The sequence below is a fragment of the Capsicum annuum genome, chromosome 9, assembly GCF_002878395.1.
Source record: "Capsicum annuum cultivar UCD-10X-F1 chromosome 9, UCD10Xv1.1, whole genome shotgun sequence".
In the NCBI taxonomy this organism is placed as follows: Eukaryota; Viridiplantae; Streptophyta; class Magnoliopsida; order Solanales; family Solanaceae; genus Capsicum; species Capsicum annuum.
Window position 1 is genome coordinate 54,998,328 of NC_061119.1, and position 16,584 is coordinate 55,014,911.

At 36.9% G+C, this 16,584-nt stretch overlaps 1 non-coding gene across 1 annotated transcript; it reads left to right on the top strand.

The window, feature by feature from the left end:
- Positions 1-15,261: 15,261 nt before the first annotated feature.
- LOC124887486 lies at positions 15,262-15,373 on the top strand. Its single transcript, XR_007045259.1, has one exon. It is a non-coding gene; the product is annotated as a small nucleolar RNA R71 (small nucleolar RNA).
- Positions 15,374-16,584: the final 1,211 nt, after the last annotated feature.

Below are 16,584 nucleotides of genomic sequence, written 5' to 3' on the forward strand. Positions count from 1 at the left end.
AGTCATCTAACCGACATGCCCTAAATAATATAGTATAATTGAGTTGGGGTCCAATCTGCAACCCCAATTGGAAGGGTGTCAATACTGCACCACTATTAAAGACAAGCTGTGAGTGACCCTCATCTGATAGTGTCCCCAAAGGAGAACGGTGAGACCCTCATCTGACAGTGTTAACCCACCTCATAAACCCTCAACTATTAGTGTTGATGTCTCAACCTATGCTGAATGCATAGTTCTAGAATGTAAGGATTGCTTCTAAGGGTGACACCCTCTACTGTCAGTGTGTGCCCTCATCCTTGGATTCACTCGGTGCTGAATCCTACTCCTAACTGAATAGACACTGAACTAATTAAACTAAACTGAACTAGACTGAGTTCACTGAGTTTTGTTGACTAACAGAATACTACTGAGATCATATAACTAACTGAGATTATTGAGTACTGAGTTGGACTGGACTGATACTAAATTTACTAAGTTTTTCTGAGTCATGTTACTGACTGAATTCTATTGATCATGGCTTAAAAGAGAGAATCTTGAATACTGACACTGGCTCTAGGTACATAGCTAAATTGTTGGGTATTAAATAACCCCCAGGAATAAAAAACATGAAACTGACGAGACATGACACTTCTTTGAACACATGACCATAGTCCATAATTCATAATACAATCATTGAGGGATCTCATAAAGCATTTGCAAGACATAAGCTTACACATGAATAGGAATACATACTAAAGTAACATAATTTCACTAATCCATACTTATGAGCATTCCACCAAATTATTAAAAGTCATAGCTAAGGCATGGGAGTCATTTTGAACATGTAATTATAGCCTAAGTTCATTATTTAGATCAATAAATAATCATAAAACACAATTCTACTCATTTAGGCATTTTATCAAACACATGGGATGCATATACTTTGGCTTAGGCATGAACATTAAGCAATTACATCATGGCTATATTAATAGACTCAATTTCATGGAATTCAACCCACATGTTCACATAAATTCATGACAATCATTAAAGATCTCAACTTGTAATCACACAACAACATTAACATGGGTACATCCTAACCCACAACATGAAAATCATGATTCAACTTTTTAAAGGAGGATTCTTGAACTCCAAGGGTGGAAGGGACCCTTGGATGAACACTTTACATACCTTGGATGGAAATTTCTTGAAGCTTAATCACCTAGGGTTTTCTTATTCTCGAGAAATTTTGAAATAGTGAAAGTATTTAGCCAAAAAGAGGCTAAACTTCGTGCTATGAGGGCTGAAGGTCGGGGGGGGGGGGGGGGAAAGATCTAATTACCCTTAAGGACACGGTCATTTAATGACTAAAAACTGAGCACTGACAGGGTCGTCGATGTGGTGCATCAATGGAATCGATGCGATACTCGATGCGTCACGCCATGATCGCGCCTTGTCTCAGGAGTTTGACTCTGGAAACCTACAACAATATTAACCAACACGATAGGAGACGCGGCGTGCCAAGATTGCATTGGTCCACTATTTTGGGATTTTGAATGTGGTCTAAATGCAGCTCGAAAAATCTGAAACTTGTCCAAGAATACCTATTGACCTTTTTCATCATGAATTAACAAAATTATAGACCATTAAAGGACATTAATCTCGCAAAATGAGATTCCCAACTTTTAAAGACTAAAAATAAATTAAGTTTGGAAACTTAGCTAGAATTTTCTAAGTCTGGGACCCCTTGACAAACTTAAAGGACTGAATTAAGCTAGGAATTTTGCGGGGTCTTGCATATATCACATGACTTAATAGCTCATGTTATCAATTGTTTTATGTTACTCTCTAAACATTTCCATAATTAGTTATTTATTTTATAGTATATATATATATATATGCATATACATTGGTACTATATTTTCATATGATGTAGATCTAGGTACTACAACTTAAGGTTGCCACTAGATTTGATAGAACCTATTATACAACTGATCGGTGAGCCTCCTATAATTAAGGAGGATTGGAGATTATTTAGTTTTATTCATTATTTTAGTTTAGATTTTTTATTTAATAAATTTTATGGTGTCTTGTCCCAGTTATCTTTTATGTTAGTAGTAGAGGCTTCACTAAACAGACAGTATTTAACAGATGACATTCTTTTATTAAACCTAGTCATGTATTAATAACAGATTATTATTTTGTTATTTTTCATGTTTACTCGTTAGAATACTCTATAGATATGTTATTGATCTATTGTCGATTTATGCACCTTAGTGATCTTATCGAAACATATTTGGTGTTGTTTTGAGGACTTCTTGTGCGGTTAATGAGTTAGTATTTGTATAATTAAAAATATAAGTGTTAAAATAATTTATTATAAGGTTTAAGGTATGTTTCAAACAAGTTTGGAATTAATTTGGTCGCATAGAGTATAGATGAGAAAACTAGTGCTACTAGCTTAAGCTCTGTGTTACTGTAGTTAATTTGGATAGATTCTGGTGTGCATAATTAGTTACTAAGGATATTATTGTATAAATATGTATGTAATAAATTGTTTATAGTGTTTAAGGTTTAACTTAAACAATCCAAGATATAAAATAATAAGTCAAAGATCAAAAGGACAAAACTAGTATTCTTAGTTTAAGTCTCTAGTTCATCGTCTTGAATTGTATGTAATTTTGAGCTCTAATACGTGGTGTTTGATCCTATAGGATTATTTGTGAGTTGATAATAATGATATATGGATGATACAAAAACTTAAAATCATGTGTAAAGAACACCACAAGGCTTTTAAAGGATGGACAAACACATTGGACAAGATTTGACCAAAAATGAACGTTTTGGAGTCATTGGCATGCCATGGACCTTAGACACCAATTTAGGTTCATGCCATAGACTTTGAGGAGTCCTAGTAAGTCAATTACAATATATTAACCCTACAAGGGAATTCCATGGATCCTAGGAACCACGATATGGGTGTGGTACGCCGCTATGTCAAAATCGGCAGCTTTGGTCCATTAATTTTGTTTGATTATGTATTTTAAAATTTATTAAATCATTGCAATTACGGTTATGTCCATGAGCAGCTAAATACCTTTTTTCAGGGGTTAAGGCCAAGAACATGAGTATTATTGTTATGAATTGATTTTTTATGATTTTTTATCATTATTGGTTGTTTATTTATCCTTTTTATTACTATTTTAAGGATTTTCAACCCTTAGAATACATGCATAATCATCTTGTGAACCCGAAAGGAGGAACAAGAGGATAGAATGTGGGATAGATAGAATAGGATTGTAATCTTCTAATTGAATGAAGTTATAATTTACATTTATGATAGGAATATACCTAAGTGACCTATTTGGTTCACATATGGGATGAAATATGAATGCATTTAACTTAGTTCTCGTATCCCCGCTCAATGATGTAGATGTGGTTCTAAGTTAAATAGGTGATTAGAGGCTCAAAAGACCATGATCATAAAATCAACCTCGTGAATCAACAACCAAGATAAGTAACCTAACCAATGAAGCTATATAGGGTATTATGATTGTTCGCAGTGCCTTAACCTAGTATTTTACCTATCGATTGTCCAAGAACTTTAATTGATTGCATTGTTTTAGTTTACGTTTAGTTATAACTCTCAAACTCTCATGGTTATGTTTGCACTAATTTAATCTTAGTAGTGAACTATAATTGGATAGTTCTTAACACTACTCCTTGTGGGATCGATATTTGACTTTTTATAATGCCATTATATCACTTGGTGAGACCACGTACATTTTCTTGTGCACTTGGGCACAATAAGTTTTTAGCGCCATTGTCAGGGACTTGTCAATAGGCAACCATCTTAGTTTAGCTTTATTTTTTGATTTCTTTGGTATTTTTCACTTGGTCTTGATTTCAAAATTTGCAGAAAATAGGTTAACAAGCTAGTAAGCTGGCAAGGGATAGGGAGTTGGTTGAACCAGACCCTAAGCCTGAGAAAGTTTTTCACTAATAGAGGAAAGAAGAAGTCCTTCTCTATTGTATCCCACAGATTCACAAAGAAAAAGATATTACTGCTCCTATGACTGAAGACCCGCCAGCCCGCAGGATAATTCACAAAGTGGCAATCTCACTTGCGACAAATTTGACCTCCCTTATTCAAAGACCAACTCCTGGAGTTAGATTCAAGATAAAGCAAAACATGGTGCAGTTTTTGCACAACAGTGGACAATTACCAAGCTATTAGATAAAGATCCACAAGTCCACTTGCAGAATATTTTAGAGATCAGTGACACATTCATCCCTACAGATGTGTCAACTAATTATGTGAGGCTGACACTCTTACCCTTTACACTCTTGGGGGAAGCAAAGAAGTGGTTAAATTCTGGGCTAGCAGGTTCAATCACAACTTAGGATAATCTAGCCCAGAATTTCCTCATTTGCTTCTTTCCATCTGGTAAGACTGTAAGACTTCACAGTGAGAATATGAGCTTTAAGTAGAGGCCAGGCAAGAACCTTTATCATGCAAGGGAGAGATTTAAATATTTTCTTCGGGACTGTCTAAATCATCAACAGTACAAAGATATATTAGCTCACACCTTTATTGAAGCCCTTAACTATAACACAAAAAATTTTCTAGATTCAGCTGAAGGTGGTCAGGCTCCAGAGAAGACTTAAGATGAGTTATATACCTTGTTAAATCATATTTCTCAAGGAAATCTTAATTGACATGGTGATATGTCCAGAAATTCAGTGAAAAAGGTTGCAGACATGATTGAAGTTGATAGTATCACAGCGTTAGCCGCTTAACTATCAGCCATGCAGAATCAGATAATAACCCAATTTAGCAAATGGGTGTGAATAAAGCTCTGGCACAAGTGAAAGCAGTGTAGTAGACCACAAGTTGGTGTGAGATTTATGTCAATAGTGGCCACTCTGCAGACACGTGTAGTGCAAATCCAGAATCGATGAACTTTGTAGGCAATGCTCAAAAGCCAAATTATGGTAATGCCTACAACCAAAAGTGGTAGACTCAGGCACCAGATTACTCTTATAGCAATAATCAGCAATATCAGCAGAAAAAAATGAATAGGCTAGTAACATAGAGGAGAATTAAAAGAAGATCCTGGTCAACCAAGAATAGATGGTTGCTAAGATCAAAAATCAGCAAGTACTTTAGAAGCAGTTAGAGCAGCAGTTGGGTCAACTATAGTAGACAGAAAATACCAGGCTTCAAGGTGGTTTTTCAAGTGATAATAAAACTCCAAAAAAAGTAGTGGCAATCACCTTTAAGAGTGGTAAAGAGATGAATAACAAACCTCCAAAGATAAATCAAAAGATAGATGTAGATTTAGTTCCTCAATAGGTGGTAGATAAAGTTGTTGATAATTCAAAAAAGTCTGAGTACTTGAAAATAAAGATTGTTGAACAAGTAAATAACAGACCACCACCACTATTTCCACATAGGCTGCTAAAACCCAAGGAGGATGTTTGCTTTAATAAGTTCCTTGACACGTTTAGAGAGATTTACATTAACCTTTCTCTTTTAGATATTTTGCAAGAAATGTCCAAGTACTCTAAGTACTTGAAGGACGTGGTAACTAATAAAATTAAGTTGTAGGATGTGAAAATAGTAGCTCTCATTAAGGGGTGTAGCTCTGTGGTGATGCAGGAGACGTTAGAAAAGCTTAAGGATCCTGGAGGGGGTACACTCTTTCCATTTAAATTGGTAACAGTGAGGTGTACCACGCAATGAGTGATTTGGGGGAAAGTATCAATTTGATGCCCCTATTAATGTTCAATACTTTGGGTTTGGGGAAATCGAAATCGTGCTTTGTGCTACTCTAAATGGCATACCAAACCTTAGTTAGTACTGAAGGAATCATCGAGGATGTTTTTATCAAAGTTGGTAAGTTTATTAGTCCTGTTGATTTTATTTTTCTAGATTATAAGAAAGATGACAGGGTGTCAATTATCTTGGGATGTCCATTATTGGTGGTGGGAGGAGCATTGATAGATGTAAGAGAGGGCACGCTCACAATGAGGTTGGATGATGAAGAGGTGGTATTCAAAGTTTATAAACCACTTAACACACTGCCTATTATAAAGATTTGTGCATGATTACAGTGATGGAAGTGGATGGTTTTAGAGTGGTGGAGCCCAATCCACCAAAGACCTTTTAGAACTTTCTCATTGAGCTTCCCAAGCCACCAATACCTAAGCCCGAAATAATGATGATTTATGAGCTTGAAAAGGTTTAAATTGGAAAAGATATTGACCTCGGGAGTTCATACTTAAGAGGTTAGAAATGAGTGAGAAGATGGCATCCAAGTAAGAGAGAGAGGATGAAGGAAAATAGATAAGTAGTGATGTTTGGTCGTGTCGCAACACTAAATCAGGCGTTTCTTGGGAGGCAACCCAACTTAAGGTAGGCATTTTATTTTTAGTATTTTAGCTTTTACTTCACGTAGTTTTTGTTTTTGTTAAGTCACAGGTTTATAGGAAGTCTGAGTACCAAAAATCTAAGCTAAAAAACATGGCGAAGACTAAGTGTAGGGTCCCCAAACCCTCACTAATGATAAAAGATCCTATAGTATCACTTCATCCGAAACCATGGGAATTTTCCCACCCCAAACTTAACAATCTACTTTGTCCTTAAAGTATAGTCAAAAGTAGAGATAGAAATACTCTCTGGGGCCTCTAGGCCTAGCTAGTCATTTCTTAATAAGGGATTATTATTTTTATATTTGCCTACCATAATTGTTTATGTTTACTCATTAGAATACTTTACAAATATGTTATGCCAAGGATTTCACTAAATCACTATGGGAGGGTAAATATGGGCAGGATTAGGATGTAGATTTAGGTTAGGACAAAGAAAGTCAAATACGAAGGAATTTTCCTGCCCTTCATTATTGATCACTAGTGTAACCTTTCCTTTTAATACTGTGCAGAACATATTAGACCTAGCCAAGGTATTGGTTACTGGCGTTACAATAATGCTCAACTCCATTTGGTCAAAAACCCTCATGTGTGTGATATTGTCCAAACTTCCAAGGTCTACTAGCATTCTCTTCACATTGAAACTATCTATATTCAAGGATATTACCAGGGAGCTATTATGGTGCCCTTGTTTATACCATTTCTCCTCGTCAAAGACCATTTGAGCGTTGTCTTCTTGTCATAGCCTCTTTCAGTAATAGAATAATGCTTTATCCTTTCTTGATATGGAGATCATTCTTTCTCCTGGCTAGTAATGGGCTTTCACCTCGATGCTTGGATCTTTTCGCATTCTTTCATCCCTTAAAATTATATCTCTTGTAAGGTCCCAATTGTCTGTATGAAAGGTTGCGTTGGAAGTTTCTTTCATCCCTTAATTCAAGCCCTGTAAAGCCAAATAAAAAGGGAAAATAAAAAAGAAAAAAATGAAGCTAAACTCACATGTTGCTCTAGACCCACAGTGGGTGTCAAACTATATATCATCTATTTTGGACAGTTAAATATGTAGGTGGATTAAGATTGCCTATTACGACTTAACTTTGAGTTAGTAGCACAGTTTGCAGAGTAACAAGTAATGATTAACAATAATGAAAGCAATAAGCGACCTAGAGTTAAGAGAATAAATTTATGGCTCAGCATAGAGTATATAATCCGTTAACCTCCTGTGTTTACGTTTTAATAATGACAAACTAATGAGTAAATCTTTGTAGGAAATTGGAAGACTACTAAAGATGGAAATATGTCTCACACAAGGATATGAAGGATTAGAGAAAATCAATGGAAGCAAGTAAGAAAGCCGGCTCCAAGAATGGAAGAACATCAAATCATGATCTATGACATCTATGCGAATCAATCAAAACAAGAACAAAAGGAAAGAAAATCACAATCCCAGATCATGGAAAATCAGATCAATCATAATGAAGAAAAAGGAATAAAATATTGATAACGCTCAACTCACGCCCATAATTGAGGGGTGAGACGATCGTTGTCAAGTAACCCAATGTAAATTGGGGTCGTGTCTCGATGAGTGAATGTTATAGACTTCCACCCTATGGTACTCAAGTTACTATAAGGTTACTCAAAATGCTAATGGAAACAACATGTATAGTAAAATGAGGGGGATTTTTCAAAAATTCTTCACACAAACTTTAACCAGTACGGAGTGAATGCTATCTTTAGTCTAAATTCAAGGTTAGGAGAAATTTTGGAATTATGTCTCCTTAGAGGTAACGTATGTGGGATAAGGTTTGTTTATCAAGGAATTTAGTTGTTTTGTAATGGATAGGCTAGGTCGAATATTATTCAGGTCAATCTTTCGATAAAACCACAACTATTTCTCCCATTAACTCTTTCGAGCACCTAATAAGTGTGGAGTTTATGTAACCACCCAAAACCTCAACCAAGCATCCCTATTTCTAGGATGATGCTCTTGACATGATTTACATTTCCTAAACACTTATTTCTAAGATTGAAAAGGGTAGTAAACCATAGACTTAGTTGTTCACCATTTCCTTGTCCCCCGATAATCCTCTTTCGAGGATGTTATGGGTTACCAAATATTCACTTAAATCCCTCTTTCGAAGATGACCAAGGGTTTCTAGATCTTGGAGCTTTCACCCATCAACCCATTTGGAAAGTTGGAGTTTTCATCCATCAAATCACAACTCATAAGCTCAAGCAATGGTGAAATCCATACTCAACAACTAAAATCCTTGCAAACACAAAAATACCCACACACAATTACACTCTAATTCAACATAATTCCAAGACTAAATTACATAGCTACTCATGAAGAAATTAAAGAGAGATATACCATGTGGGTCAACCAAAGCATTCATTCTTACATAAGAAACTAAGAAAATTTTATCTCCAAAGTTGATTACACACTAAGAAAATTTTATCTCCAAAGTTGATTACACACTTGCCCAATTAGGGTTTCAAGCTTAGAATTCAAAACTACCTTATGAGACAAGCAATACCCAAAGAAGAAAGGGTATTTTCTTATATATGATTTGGGATTCTTTCAGGATATCTTACAATTCTACACTTGGGCTAGTTCCCGCTAATCTGCGATCGTGTGTATTGGGATGAGATCATGCCTACGCGATCGCATTGCTCTAACCATCTTGAATAACTGCGATCGCAGCTTGAGGACTACGGTTGTGGTAACCGAGGCTGATGCAATCCAGGTCTTCAGCTGCACTCTTTTATGCTTCCTCTTTATCATTTTCAGCTCAAATCCACATCTTTTGACCTTCTTAGCTTTTTTACCTGCATCGAGTGGATATAAGTGCATCTAACCACAAGTTTGTCTCATTTATGCATTTAAATAAAGGTATTGTGTACGAATAATGAGTATGAATGAGTGGTAAAAATACCACTCATCAACACCCCCAACTTAAGACTTTGCTTATCCTCGAGCAATATTACCCCTATATGATGAGACAATGTGTGCTCTCATTCTATCAATCAATGATCATGATGAATTAACTTTAGTGCCACCACAAAAAGCATTTTACACATGGAAAAATAAGTTTTTAACCACTCCCCTTATTATAAAGTGGACTAGCGAAGGATGCAACAGACTTTGGTGAGACACCATGTAACAATTAGTAATATTCTAAAAATGACTTGCATGCTATACCCTCATTTACCTCATTGCACGGGAAATGACAAAATTACCCATCTCAACTAGGTTGCATACCTCCTTATGAGAAAGAAATATTTCACACACCTAGTTACTAATCATGCAACAAGGAACTTTAAGTGCAAGCCCTCACTCTCTCAAGAAGTTCTCCATGTTAACAAGCACCATACCATAAGCTTGCCCCAAATTTCAATCGCCACTACAAAGAAGGTAAACGGTTGGAGATAGTGAAGAAATTTCTAAGCTTGTAATGTAGGGTTGGGGCAGGGTAGGATATCATTTTGGAAACAACATGGCTACACCCTTCCTTGAACTTCTACATCATATTTTTCAAACCTTATTTTATTTTATAACTATGGGCCACTCTGCTTGCTTTCATTCTTTTACCATGCCTACCCCCCACCTTTTTTGGGGTCCTTTACTCTTCTTTTTACTTATTTTCAAAACTTAGGCACATTAGGCATACACTAACTCTTTATGGCACCAAACTTTCTTCCTTCAATCTTTTCCACCCCTAACTTAGGATTTTTGTCTCAAATTACATTCTCTTCAAGAAGGGTATGGTTAAAAAGAGGGATAAAAAGAATGGTTCATGGATTGAAATGTGTTTGCCAAAAAAAGATCCAAAGGCTCAAAATGGGTACGAGGGATTACACTTATGCAAGGGTAGGCGTTATAGGCTTAAAGTGGGTACCAAAATAAAAAATATGGCCTAATATCATTTCTCCAACCAAACACAATCTAAATTAGCTATGAAAGACTAGAGGGGTAAGTTCTAGATAGCATAAGTACACAAGAGAGGAAGACAATCAACCTTACTCACATGGCATACGAGTACCGTCAATAAGGCTTAATCATTCTACCTGCTCGAGATAAAGATGGGGTATCATTATTCTTCCCAACGTCAACTCTCAGAGTCATAAAAAGAAGAAAAATATCATTACAAAGTTTCTCACATCCATGTCTTTAGATTTTGTAAAAAATTTGGACGGAAGGGGTTGTTTGCCTTTGTATCTGCACCATGCATAATTTGCTAGTTATGGCAACAACTCAAGCCATAGTCTCACATTGTGAATCATAGGGCGAGCTAACTACCCATATGGTTACTTAGACTTCACTAATGGATATGGATGTGATCTGAAATCATCAATGCTATAGGTACTCAGACTTTTCTTGTATTTTATAGCTTCAATGCCACAGGTACTCAGACTTCCCCTGCACCTACTGATAGAAACCAAATCACGATGGCAAGACTAATATAGTATAATTCAAACTAAAATAGCCAACTAACAAAAACAAATAGCTAGTCCATGAAAATGTAGGCACCATCAGAGTGCCTGAATATTATAACTCAAATAAAAATAGAGGTAAGGATTATCCAAAAGAGCAAAGAAGTATGCAAAAATATCATAATACATGCCCAAATGTCATGAATAAGGAAACACCTCTAACTAATGAGGTAGTAGTGTCCCCACTACATAAATAATCAAGGGTAGAAGAGATAAGGGTACTCCCTAAAACCGCATCAAGGTCTGCTCACTTGCAGACCCAGCATCATCAGTATCCACCTCAAGATTTGACAACTTGGCCAGGGCCTCATCGTCACTGTCCACCCAAGAAGTAGGAAGTCTGCTTTGAGGCTTCAAAACCTTCCATAGACCCTTAACCCCATTCCATATCTTGGTAAAGAACTCATCCCTCTTTTTCACCCTAGTGATCATCTTTTCATGTTTGCTCCAAAGATCTTGGTATGATATCGCCAAAAAAGAGTAGGATTCCTCAAGCCGATCAATTATAACTTTTTACTTCTTTGGTTCCTCCATATACTTATCATAATTGGCATATGACACATACGCATGATGGATGGTGGAAGGCTCTCCTGGCCCTTTAGTTAAGCTAGACATAAGCTCTTTAATGGTTACAATATTAACTTCAATCTTTCCAAGTGGTCCCATGGTGGTTGGCCAATAAGGCTTAAGTTCACTACATGTTGGCTCATCCAAGTTGACCTTTCTTTTCTTGCATTTGCCTGGTCTTTCCTCTAGTCGAATCCTCAATGGGTAGATGGGGGCACTAGGGCACACCCATGTATCACTAGCATATTCTTCCACCCCTAGTCTCTTGCACAACTCAGTAATCAGAGAAGGGTAAAAGAGATTTAGACTACTGTGGTTTTTGAAATGATCTATTTCATTGACCATGAGTGACCCACATCCAAAAGGATGCCATCTAAAATACAAGGAACCATCTGAGCACGCAATTAAGGGAATGCCATCATGTGGGTGAAAGAAGACACTCGGCTACAAATGATGTTCAACCATATCTGAACCTCGAAAGTAAAGTCATTCATGGAGATGTTACTTTTAGTTTTGGTCCACGAGACTTCCTTTTTAGGACGTAGCCATTATGCCAACTAATTTTATGATTTACACCCCTTCTCCTTGAATTCACCCATGTCTGCCTGCTTGAGCCCATAAATATCATAGATTTGCTTAGCCCTAACTTTCACCGGCTTCCCCCGTATCTTTACAATTACATTGAGTGGGTCTGAAAAAGATACTTAACTAATATTAGCATAAAATTCACATACCCATTGCTCATTTGCAAGGCATAGATCTGGGGGAAAGAACCTCTATCCTATGGCTTCAAGTTTGTCATGAAAAGTCAGTATCTTTTTTGGTACTTTCTCCAAACAAATTCCTCTTTCCAATAGCAACTTTGTCTTTGAAAGATCACTGTAGTAGCGAGCATTGAATTCGGGTGCCATGAATCTGATGTGATCAAACATTTCCATGAGGTTGTCCTGAAAGAACTAAACACACATTATATCTTTCAGTCAGTTAGATCATGCAAGTTGTGCTAGATTGATAATCAAAGTTCATTGGACTAGGTGTTTAGGGATGTCTGGCCAAAAATTAGGAGTACAGGATTTTTGACATGATAAGAACATGCCCTCAGTTACCGCGATCGTGAAGTAAGAGCTACATCCGCGTTACCACGGTCGCAGTCTATGACTGCGATCGTGAGACCTGAGGCTGCTTGCATATCAGTTCTACAAATTTAACTTTCTCCCAATTCTGACTTCTAGCATGTTCCACATTATGGGTGCAAATGAAGGTCATGTGAACAATGCTTCTGATGTGTGTGAATGTTGCCTTCAAAAGTAAATTCCACTATTGAAAGTTTATTTGAGCAATTTATTAAACAAAAGGTGAGCATATCATATTTATATACCTTTTTAAACACACTATTGGGTACTCCAGGTTTCCTCACTTATGTGCATACCTCAATCAAGCAGCCAACACCACAACAATAATAAGTATGATAACATGTAAAGCATTACAATTAAAACTTTAGGCTTTTTCTTAATCATGCACTCAATGGACTATTTTCCAAAATGAAATCAAGGGTTCATGTCACCTACCAGAGTTGTGATGTAAGAGGGATATGCACGGAGGCTGATTGAGGTATTACAACTTGGCCAACAATGTAGCTTAGATTTGAGAGTAAATTCTTTAAAATGTAGTATGAGGGAAATGAAAGGGACTAAGGGTTAAATGACTAAAATGACCGCCACCGCGGTCAGGGGCTGCGACCGTGGGCACCCGTGTAGCCGTCATCGCATACGTTGGCCGCGATCGCGATAATTGAGAGCAGTTTTTGCTCCCCTATTACCCCCTATTTAGCAGTTTACTCAATTTTCGCTAAATTTTCCTACTCGGATTTTGAAAGTAAACTTTCACACTTTACCCTTTTAAAAGCTCATTTAATGCAATCCAAAGTGCCACAAATATATGGGTTATTCAAATATGGAAGACAACATCTACACTACACGAACATAACAAAAAATGATACGAGTCACTCTCATGGTATTTGTGGGTTGCCTCCCACCTTTAGTTATCATCGTGGCACGACGTCTTTATTATTTCAATCTAATGGAGGGTCCTCAAATCCCTCATCTTTAACTGTCTCATTTTCAACATCCACCACGAATACTACTTGGAGCTCCGCGGTTTGCTTCTTTGACTTGTAAATTTTGAACAATACCTCATCTTCTTGCACTTGATATTTTATTTCCCCCAACACTAGATCTACAATGGCTCTCTCAGTGGCCAAGAAAGAATTACCAAGAATGATAGGCACCTCTTGGTCCATCTCACAATCTAATACAACGAAATCTGCCGATAGAATGAATTTGTCCACCTTTACGAGAACATCAAATAATATACCTACCGGACTTTTTATGGACCGGTCCGCCATCAAAAGTTGCATTGTGGTTGGTGGAGGATTGTCCAAACCAAGTTTCTTATAAATGACATACGACATTAGGTTGATGCTTGCACCAAGGTCACAAAGACCTTTTGCAAACTCATGAGTACCAATGGTGCAAGGGATAGTGAAGTCTCCGGGGTTGTTTTTATTTTCGTAACTTTTCCATCCATGATAGCACTACACCCATGAGTAATTTTGATGGTATCACCCTCAATGAGCTTCTTCTTGGACATAACTTCTTCATTAACTTAGCATATCCCAGAATCTCTTGAATCGCCTAAAGTAGTAAGATATTTATGGAAAAATTGCTAAGTTTTTCCATAAATTTTCACAATTTGTCACCTTCTTCCTTTTTATGTAACTATTGAGGGAATGGAAGAGGAACATGGATGGTTGGCTTTGCTTCTCCTTGAGGCTTTTCAACTTCGACCACTTCTTGATCGCTTTCATCTAGCTCTTTCTTATCATTTTTTCTTCTTCTTTGAGGTGTCACCTCTTTCAAATTGTCCTTGGGTATATTTTCACTCACCTCTCCTATAAGGGGATCTTCAAGTGCTTTCCTACTCCTAGTGATAATTGCTAGTACTTTTGCTTCATTCTTTGGGTTAACAATTGTGTCACTCGAAAGTCTACCTCTAGCCCTTGCATTTAGTTGTGAGGAGATTTTCCTGACTTGGAATTTAATTAATTGATAGAGGAAGAGTGAGACACCACTATTTGGAAGAGTACGAAGAAATCACCCTTCAACTCATGGACCATTTTGCTCATACCTTCAACTCTACTCAAGATTCATGCCAAAACATCTGCGGTCTTGAACTTTTCGAGTCAATGACATTAGACTCCTTGGACTTATCCCTAGCATAAGGAGGAACGTAGCGGTCATAGTCATGTTTTCTATATCTCTAATATCTATCTTGGTCTCGATCTATCCAATCTTAATTCCCACCTTTTCTCTGATAGGCAAGGGGGGAACACCCCGAGTAGTTTGCCAAGTATCGAATTTCTTTGTCCAACTTCTTTTACTTATCATCATCTTTATAAGGGTTTGATGTCATGGCATTTACAACTTTTGTGGGTACTCCCATAACATGTTTCATTATAAGCTCAAGTTGGGTCATCATCTTAGCCATGTTCTCCTCCTTGTCCTCTTGTTATTTTCTTTTCTCATTCGTTACAACGGAGGTAGCAGAATGAGTTTTAGGAATATCTACAGCACGGGTGTACCACCCTGTATTTTGTTTGGATACTTACCTATCAATTGGAAAGCTACAAGATGATATAATTTGACAATAGAGCTACCCGCCACATTATCCACTTTTATTTTATTCAATGGTTCAAGAGCTCTACAGAAAATCTTAATGAGCATCTTATCCGAAACCTCATGATTTGGGCATTGGGCTATCTTTCCATTAAACCTCTCCCATACTTCAAACAATGGTTCTCCATTCAATTGCCAAAAGCTTACAATCCTATACCGCTTTTGAAGTATTTTTTATGGTGGGAAGTATCTATCAAGGAACACCATGGTGAGCTCCCTCCAAGAGATGATTGAGCTAGGTGGAAGTGAGCGGAGCCATAAAACTACCTCGCCTATTAGTGAAAATTAGAAGAGTCGAAGCCAGATGGATTCTTGTGTAATATGCGCTATGTTAAATGGTGCACAAACTTCCACAAAGTTTTTCAAATGAACATTTGGTTCCTCATATGCTTGATCTCCATATAATCCTTTCATTTGCAATATATGATACATAACACTAGTCACATGAAGCATATAATTTCCATTAGTTGGTGGGATGCGGATAGCACTTGTTTACCTCGATTCATTCAATTTGCTCTCATCATCTAGTGGGGCATCAAAGAGGCCAAAATTACTTACATTATCGCTCATTTCTCCATTCATACTTTGATTACCTACAAAATAGTCAAAAACAACCAATAAAGTAAATTTCCCCACTTTGGTTATTCCCAAGTAAGAATAGTACCACACAAGTGAAATCTATATTTACTCCTCGGCAACGGTGCTATTTTGATAACTCTCTACTCATTCCCATAATTAAGGGGTGAGGCGGTCATTGTCAAGTAATCCAATGTAAATTAGGGTCAAATCTTGAGGAGTGAATGCTATAGACTTCCACCCTATAGATACTCAAGTTACAATAAGGTTACCTAAAATGCTAATTGAAACAACATGTATAAGTAACTGGGAGGGATTTTTTTAAAAAATTTCACTCAAACTGTAATGCCCCAATTTGCTGAACTAGAATGCTACACGATGCACATGACCCCGAAGGACCACAAGTTAATCCATGATTGATATCTGTACCTGTACATTAAATAAACTACTGAATAATGCGGAAACATAATAGTCTACATTTAGTCTAAAAGCCTCTATATCTGAATAATCTGAATAAGGAGTTGATGGGAAATGTTCCCAACTAACTCCAACTAATAACTAATCAATGAAATAGTGGAGAAATAATCATGTCCTTGGAGGATGAGGACTCACTTCTATTCTGACTGCTGAGATTGGAATCTACTATTGATCTGGAACTCGTGTCTTTGAACCTATGGTGTAATATAAAAAGAAAGCACTATAGCGCAAATGCGTTAGTACAATGGAATGTACTGAGTATATATGTGAGGTAGGCTAATGCAATGGTTAACATGAATGAATAATGATAGCTGACTATCTAACATGA